General features: G+C 39.4%; 1 pseudogene; it reads right to left on the minus strand.

Annotated features, from left to right (window-relative positions):
• Positions 1-942: 942 nt before the first annotated feature.
• Positions 943-1,500, minus strand: LOC149004675 (pentatricopeptide repeat-containing protein At4g21705, mitochondrial pseudogene; annotated as a pseudogene).
• Between the last annotated feature and the right edge of the window lie 7,093 nt (positions 1,501-8,593).

Consider the following 8,593-nt stretch of genomic DNA (forward strand, 5'->3'; position numbering starts at 1 on the left):
TAGGTCTTGAACAAGAGTTCTTTTCTTTAATTTACTTAGATCTTGAATAAAGGTATGAAATACTAATAAGTTTGAACATAGGTACAAAATACCAATAATTTGATACTTGAGTAAAATTTCTACTTAAATAGTTAAATATACTGCCAATTAAAGAAAAGAAATAAAAGATTTACAAAAATATTTTGATCATAAAAATGATTTAGATCTTTAATTGATTTTTTTTTCTTCTGAATACCACCTAGAACCAATACAAAATGTCATTTTCTTTGGATTAAAAATGAGTTAGAACAAACTCCAGATCCAAATGAAAATTACTCTAAATATTACAAAACCATCTAGGGTCTCAACAAAATAATTAAAGTAAAATTAAAAAGACAATTGGTTTGAGATCCTTAGGGCCTGTTTGGTTACAAGATTCTAGTCTCTAGAGATTTGAAATCTCTAAATTCATGAATGCAAGATTTATACCCGTTTGGTTGTGAAAATCTCTAGATTCATGAAATCTAGAGATTCATCTTTTTACACTAAAAATGTGAATATGTAGATTTATAGGTATGTGGTGAAATTCAGAGATTTCATCTCTACTATAAAAATGCTAAACATTTGCACTTTCTCAAAAATCACAGATAAATCCACAGATTTCATTCAACATATACAGTTAATTTTATAAATTATAACTCCACAAATTTGAAATCTCTAGATATTTCAAATCTTCAGACTCATGTAACCAAACATGCCCTTAAGGATTGAGTCGGTTTGGTATGGCAATGGTGAATATATAACCAAACAAATAACACAAGTTCGGTTTTGGTTGAAGCATATTAAAACCTGTTAAGGTGCAAATGTACTCAGCCTTCAGATCTTCAGTCCTTTAAAATGCAAATAATAACAAAAAAAATCGTACAAAGTTTCTACCAGAAATGGAACACAGGAGAATATCATTTAGCTTTGTCTTGAGCTCAGGATATTCTTTGTGTTCTCATCCTCATTTATCCCATCAGCCTCCATGCTCTTTAGAAGGCCATCTACTTCTTTTCCTTCTCTGAGATATGCCTTGAGCAATGCATGGTACATCTCTCTCACTTTGGGGACTATGGCCTTTAACAATTCGACGAAAGTTTCGACATCTTCTACCTTGCCTGCATCACCAAGCCAATCCAATATACTAGTGACCAGCTTAGGCTTTGGTCTCCATCCTTCATTTCCAACATATGCTGACAAAGCCTTCTTCATGCACTCTGTGGCCTTCAACATCTCCGCCTTATTGATGTATCCTGCTGCCAATATTGCCCAAGAGTTTGGTTTTGGAGATTTCCCACTCTTAATTGTGTCTTCAAGCAATGCCTTGGCCTCTTCAACAAACCCTTTCTCACAATATGCAAGTAGGAGAGTGTTTGGCACTCGAGAATCATAACTGTTACCACGTGATTCCCAATCCTTCAGCAAAGATCTGGCTTCTTCCATCTCCCCAAGCTTTGCCAGCGCACCTAGCATGACCATGTAATCTTTGTTAAGAAGATTCTTCTTACAGGCAGTCTTTTTGAGCTCCCAAAATTTCAGAACTTCGATTGTTGCTCATTTGATTTTTCATGTTTCTAGGGTTATTTTGGGTCATTTGCACTCTCTTTTGTGGATTTCATTGGACTTTGGAGATTGTTATTGCCTTTGACAGGTGAAGAAAATACATTATCATATCTTATGTAATTATTAGTGTTGTTTAAATCTTCATTTACATTGATATTTTATATCTATTATGATTGCGTGTGACTTTGCAAGAACGGAAGGTAATGTGGTGTCATTTTTATTTATAATTCAAATTACTTGAATGATGATTTTGAAATGATGTGTATGTGTGGATTGGGTGGTAGAACACTCTCTACCTACACTTATACATTGACTAGGGTCGTGAGTTCGCCCATTACCCTGGTGACCTTACATTCACTTAGACCTAAGTACATGGTCAATAAGTGTCTAAATGTGTTGCCTAGTGAACCCTTGAGTATTACTACTCTTTCGGCAGGGGTATTGAAGTCGAGTAACCTATGATGGCGGTGGTTGGGTCTTGTGAGCATTAAGCAGGTCCATTGTCATCATCAGATGGTAGAGTTGCATATGTTAGGGTTGGGCTCATGGGGAATCCAAAAGACCACTTGAGTGTCGTGAGGAGACATGAAAGGCATCCGCCCCAACATATGTGGATGACCATAGGGTTAAGGAATGGAGTCCAACAGATGCCTCCCATTGAAGATGTCATTCCTAGGTGAAGAAGGATATTGGACCAAAAGGGCACTAGGCATAAGGAAAGATATCTGGACCACATGTAGTATGAGACTTTATGACTTTGCATTGGCCAAGGGTTATCCCTGACACACACCAATTCTTAGACTAATGGTGATGTGAGAGAGTGGTGACCTAATCCCCAGCCCAGGTTTGATGTGAGTCGACCCAATTACAGTGTAGAACCTAATAGACGTCTCTTGTTGAGGGAGAGTGACAAGACTACCTAGAGGAGGCTAGTGTATAACTTAATGTGTGTCAACTGTTGTCACATCCACCCAGTCGGTACCCTATCTGGCATACCTAGGAATGTGATCCACAGTCCAATGATCAAGCATCGAGAGACCATGCCTCCCACATACGCTATAACACAATCATGAACAATAATAATCAAGGTAAAAGCAATAAATAATAGATATCATGAATAAGATAAGATCAACTAATCAGAGTGCGGAAATAAATAATACCACGTGTATAAGTGTAATCATGAGAATGAGAAAATGAGTAAAAATCACTCTCTCAAGGCAGCGGAAAAGTAGTAAATATCGAGTTAAGTTACAACCCCATGTTTAAAGAGTAACTCAAGAAAGTTAATTACATATCCCAAATGTTTAACAATAATCCAGGGAAATGGGGCACTAAGCAAGAGTTTCTTCTATCTTAATGATTGTCTCATCATAGGTGTGGACGAAGAAAGCCCAGCACGGCTGCTCCCTCACCATAGTGGGGCTAACCTTGGTACGTAGAGTAATCCTCTTCGGCACCATAACTCTGATCTTCACCGTAGCTACCACCCGGAGGGTAGTATGAGGAATCAAAGTCTGTCTCGTAGAGTGTGCCATCAGAGTCTTCAATACCTGCGGGAAAATATAACAACATTTGCACAAAAGGAATGAGTTCAAAAGAACTCAGCAAGGCAGTTATTCCATAATTTAAAATCATACAAATACAGATCATAACATAATGCAATGGATATGAGACATATGATGCAAATATGATTCTAACTCTATGGATGCTAGTCTCTATGGTAGACATGCTTTAAGCCATAGCACCATACTTCTTTAGGTAAGTCTCAATCACTCAGCACCGGGGGGTATTGGGTCCTACATCCCTCTCAGACAAATCCATGGTTGGGGTTTCGGTCACCGCTCTCTCACATCACCATTTGGTCTAAGTATTGGCGCATGTCAAGGTAAAGCCTAGCCCAATGCAAGTCATCTACTCAGTTGTATCAAGTCAGATCCGGATACTTCCATTCCTCCCATCCCAGGATCCTTTCCGGTATCCTTCACACTAGAGTCACGGATATTATCCACCGGACTCACCAACCCTATTGGTCATCCACAAATAGTAGACGGGAAGCACTCACGTCCTCTCACGGATATGACTCACCGATCTTCGAGCGCCGGTGAGCCCAAGTCTAGCTATTTGCAACCCTACCAATAAATGGCCCATTTCGGGTATCCGTAGCATGGTTTATGTCCTCTCCCGGGTTGGTTACCGGTCTTGAGCGCCCATCAAACCATACACTACCACGGGTCGTTCGGTCTCAATGCCCTTCTGGTTCGAGTCTGACACGATAAGGACAATCCTAGCCATACAACTAGACAATCCTATGTATGTCATCCAATAACCCGGGAAAGTGTCAATAGACACCTTCGGAGAACATCCCATACTATTCCCTCCGATGACCAAGGACAGAAATGTCAATAGGACATTCCCCAATCCCAAGTTATACCTAAGCAATCACATATCCAAGTCCATCATATCTCATACATTTGATACATCATCATGATAAAAGTTAAATTATAACATCGAATTGATCCATCATGAATACAAGTAACAAGAATAATAAATCATTATGACAAGAGTATATGAATCGCAATACTACTGTTCTAAAACATGTATAGCAGTCCTATAATAATCAAAAGCAATTAAGAGATTATGTTCACTAAGTATAATCACCAAGGCATAAGTTCATAACATATGTGTTTATGGAGATAACCATCCTTACCTTAGGTTGAGTTGATGACGAATCAAGAATTACCAAGGAATGATCCAAAAGTATTGTTAAGACCCTAAACAAACATAAATAAGAGGTTAGAGAAGAAGTCAGGAAGATCGGATGTCGAACGGATCAAAACTGGCTGAGGTTGCTGTCAGCAACAAGTTTGGTCGATGGTATGGGTTTTGGGGACTTTGGTCCGAAATTGGTCTTCCGGGGTTTGGATCAATTCGGAACTTGGAGGGATGCTTAAGAATAGTATGAGAACATTACAAATCAAGGAATTAACATAATCCAATGGTCTAAATAGAAAGCCTCAAATTGAGTTACTAAGTTCAAGAGACAAGCATCATAACATGGATTGAAATTGATTGCATTGACATTGAAAAGGCATGCATTAGCTAAGGGAACTTATAGGAATTTGATTACGATCATAACCTAGTGATAAACATGTACATCACACTATATATCTCAGTTTTGTACAAGAAGGCATGATGTTAAGAAGAAAATCAAAGAATGTATATGCAAGGCTTGAAATGAGGGCATAGCATTAATAGACAAGTAGGGGATCATAGGTTAAGCAAGAGTAGACACTTGGAGTGATGGTTGCAAGGTTGCAGCACCATCTCCAAGGTCTCAACAGCAAAAGAGGGATAGAAAATGATAGAAAAGAATAGAAAAGAGAGTGGGAGTGATGAATCATACATTGTAGTTGTTAATGGAGACAAGGAACAATGATTAACAAAGAGTTTTGGTGGGATCTTCTTCACAAAGGCATAGGAGGTGCTTTGGGAAGCTCTCCCCACGTTCTCAGGAGTGATAATGATTGGAATAGGGCTCAAAACACGAGGCTAGTATAAATAGAATAGGGAATATTTCAAAGAATCATTAACTTGTTTGTCTGGGAAACTTTGGTCGATGGTCCTTGGTCGATGGCATCGACCAAAGAGGATCGACCAAACTGGAATTCAACAGAAAATCAGATTTTGTTCAGCAACTTCGGACAAGGACTTGGAGGGCTATACAGGGTCAAATTGAATGGGGTTTTCTTCTACAATTCAATCAAGAAGTCTAGTTTCGGAGAATACCTTCGGATTGTGCACGGGAGTCCATTAGGTACTTCAACTAAGTCACTCTTCTCCGATGCGCAGATTTTCACTAAACACCGACAATGTACTCAAGTAAGGGGTATCATCGTCAATGTCCATGGGCTTGGTCTCCGACTGATAATTATAAATCAAAAGGGTCCACAAGTCTCTTCTACCACTGCTTCGGGTCGTCGGACCTAAAAACAACAGTGGATCCGGGTTAGGGTCAGGGTTAGGATAGGGCTGGATTTTACAACTATAATGACTCCATTGTTAGAGTTAAGAGTATAATCGCATACATATTCATTCACTCATCTCATTACATACCATGCACGGATTGCTTATGAAAATGTGTGATGGATGCACGATATATGGTCATGTTGACCTCACTAAGTTCTATTGAACTCATTCTTTTTATGTATATGATTTTTAGATCTCACCACATGCTATGAGGACTCCATTCAAATGGAGAATTCACTGCAGACAGAATGCTATGAGGGACCCGCTAGCGAGGAGATGGAATCGCATGGAGATTCATGTCAATGCTCGGATCGCTCCTACGGAGCCAACTACTTTTGAGACTATAGAGATCACTTGTGACATAGTAGTTGCCCTTGTGACTATGTGCTATATCTTTCTCATCCAGCCAATAGATGAGAGCCCTACTTAGCATTTTGAGCCCCTCGAGAAAGTAGACTTCCACTGTTAAACAATCCTTTCTTAAACTATGATATTTGATTTGACTGAACTAACTTGGAACTATGATTTTGAACTTAAATTATGGATAACTGAATCTTAATACTTGTCACTTTAATATTTTCTTTTCTTTTCTTTGATTATTATATTGTATGGTGTTATGTTTTTGGCCATGAACCTAGATCCTGTAGTATATCGCCCCCACGAGTATTGGGGTATGAACGGATCCGGCTAGGTGGGGTTTGACAATTAATGCTTACTCTAATGATAGGTGTCACAACCAACAACAAAACCATGGACTGCAATCTTCATTCTACCCAATACACAAACCCAACTAATCTTTTATAAGTGCGAGGGAACCCCAAATGTCCATCAAAAGGAGTAAAGTGAAATTCAGCTAGCAACACCATAATCAATTGGAAATTTTTTGGAATGACCAATTTGTCCTTATAAAACAACATCCCATTCTTCAACTCATAATGAGAAAACTCTTGAGATCTGTGAAGTAGAGCCTAAATCATAACCCGATAGCAATCTGAAGTCGTACTTCTGTCTCCAACGCTTCACATTCTTGCCAAGCAACTGCTGGCAAGAAGGAAAGAACAATCCCCCCTTCTCCTTGGCATAATAGGGCATCCGCAGCCTTATCTCACTTCCCGGTCTATACACTATCTCAAAGTTGTGACTTAGCGATTCCAGCACACATTTCTGTTGATCTCCAACCAATATCTTCTGATCTACTAGGTACTTTAAGTTTTGTTGGTCCATCCTCACCTTGAAATGGCTTCCTAGCAAATAATGACACCACTTTTGGATTGTGAGGAAAATCGCCATGAGTTCCTTCACATACACAAATTTGGTTTGGGCACGAGGAGATAGAGCTTGAGTCTAAAATGCATTCAGATGACCCTCTTACATCAACACAACCCCAAACCTACTCTGAAAGCATCAGTTTCAACCACAAAGTCTTTGGAGAAATCAGGAATGGGTAAAACGTTAAATTTGTCATGGCGGTTTTCAGCATCTCCAAAGCTCTATTGGCTACATCATCCCAATGGAACTTGTCCTCCTTTTACAAACTTGTGAGTGATGCTACAATCTTGCCATTGCCCTTCACAATATAGTACCCTGTGAGCCCTAAGAGACCCCTCAATGCTTTGATGTTTTTCAGCGGAGGCCATTCAATCATGTACCGGATCTTTTGCAGGTCAACCGCCACCTCCATCTCCCCGAAATCACATGACCTAAATACTCCAATTTGGTTACTTGCAAAGAGAAAATTCTTTCAGTTCACCACCAAACAATGCCGAGATATCAAGGTGAAGGTAGTCTAGAGATGATTCAAATGCTCTTCCATGGACTTGCTAAATACCAAGATGTCATCAAAAAACACTAATATGAATTTTCGCAAATGGTCCCGAAATCCCACATTTATAAGAGCTCGAAAAGTCGTTGGAGCATTAAAGAGTCCAAACAGCAATACCAAGAACTCGTAATGCCCCTTGTGAGTGAGGAAAGCATTATTTTCCACATCTTTAGCTGCAACTCTGATTTGATGATAAACCAATTTCAAATCAACATTGCTAAACACCACATATTTAGCTGCAACTCTGATTTAATGATAAACTGATTTCAAATCAAGCTTGCTAAACACCTTGCTCCTCCCAATTCATCTAGTAACTCATCGATTGCTGGTATGGGAAATTTGTCCAATATTGTCAATTTGTTGAGTGCCCGATAGTCCACACAAAACCACCACCGACCATCTTTCTTCCTGACCAACAACACTAGGCTTAAGTAAGGGCTTATACTTTGTTGTATCAAATATGTTGCCAACATTTCTCCCACCAAACGCTCCACTTCGTTTTTCTCAGAATGGGGGTTACAATATGGTCTAATATTGGGTGGATGCTCCCCTTTACAAAGCGAATTTTGTGGTCATGAGCTCTCTAGGGTGGCAATCCTACCGGTTCAGCAAATAGGCTCTCATGCTTTGACCAAAGTTCTTGCACTTTTTTATTCTCCTCATTATTCTTTCTAGGTGCACCCTCTGCTGCCATCAATTTCAAACAGTACCCTTCAGCCATGGATTGCACATTCTTTCATAACTCTATTAAAGAAATCTCAAGCCTAAGTAGAGCAGGGTCCCCATTAATGTCATGGGTTTTCTTTCCCACTAAAACTTCATAGTTTGGAGTCTCCAGTTGCTGTGAATATCCCCTAGCGTTGACAACCATTCTACCCCCAAAATAATGACCATGCTGTAAAGATTGAAGGGAAGCAAACTCAATACAAAAGTGATCTCACCTAACGCGACCAGTATATCTTAACAGATTCCCTGCCCTTCGACATTTTCTCAATCGCCCAAAGTGACCTAAAATTTTCCCCCTATGTTGATAGCCCTAAAGCTTCAACCAACTTATGTGAGATGAAATTATGGGTGGCTCCACAATCTATTAAAATCACCAATGAAACACCCACGATGTCACCTCTTAGTTTTAGTATTTGAGGAGAGTCCAAACCTACC

The sequence above is a fragment of the Hakea prostrata genome, chromosome 9 (genome assembly GCF_041222555.1).
Source record: "Hakea prostrata isolate BN-2017 chromosome 9, UWA_Hpros_2, whole genome shotgun sequence".
Classification (NCBI taxonomy): Eukaryota; Viridiplantae; Streptophyta; class Magnoliopsida; order Proteales; family Proteaceae; genus Hakea; species Hakea prostrata.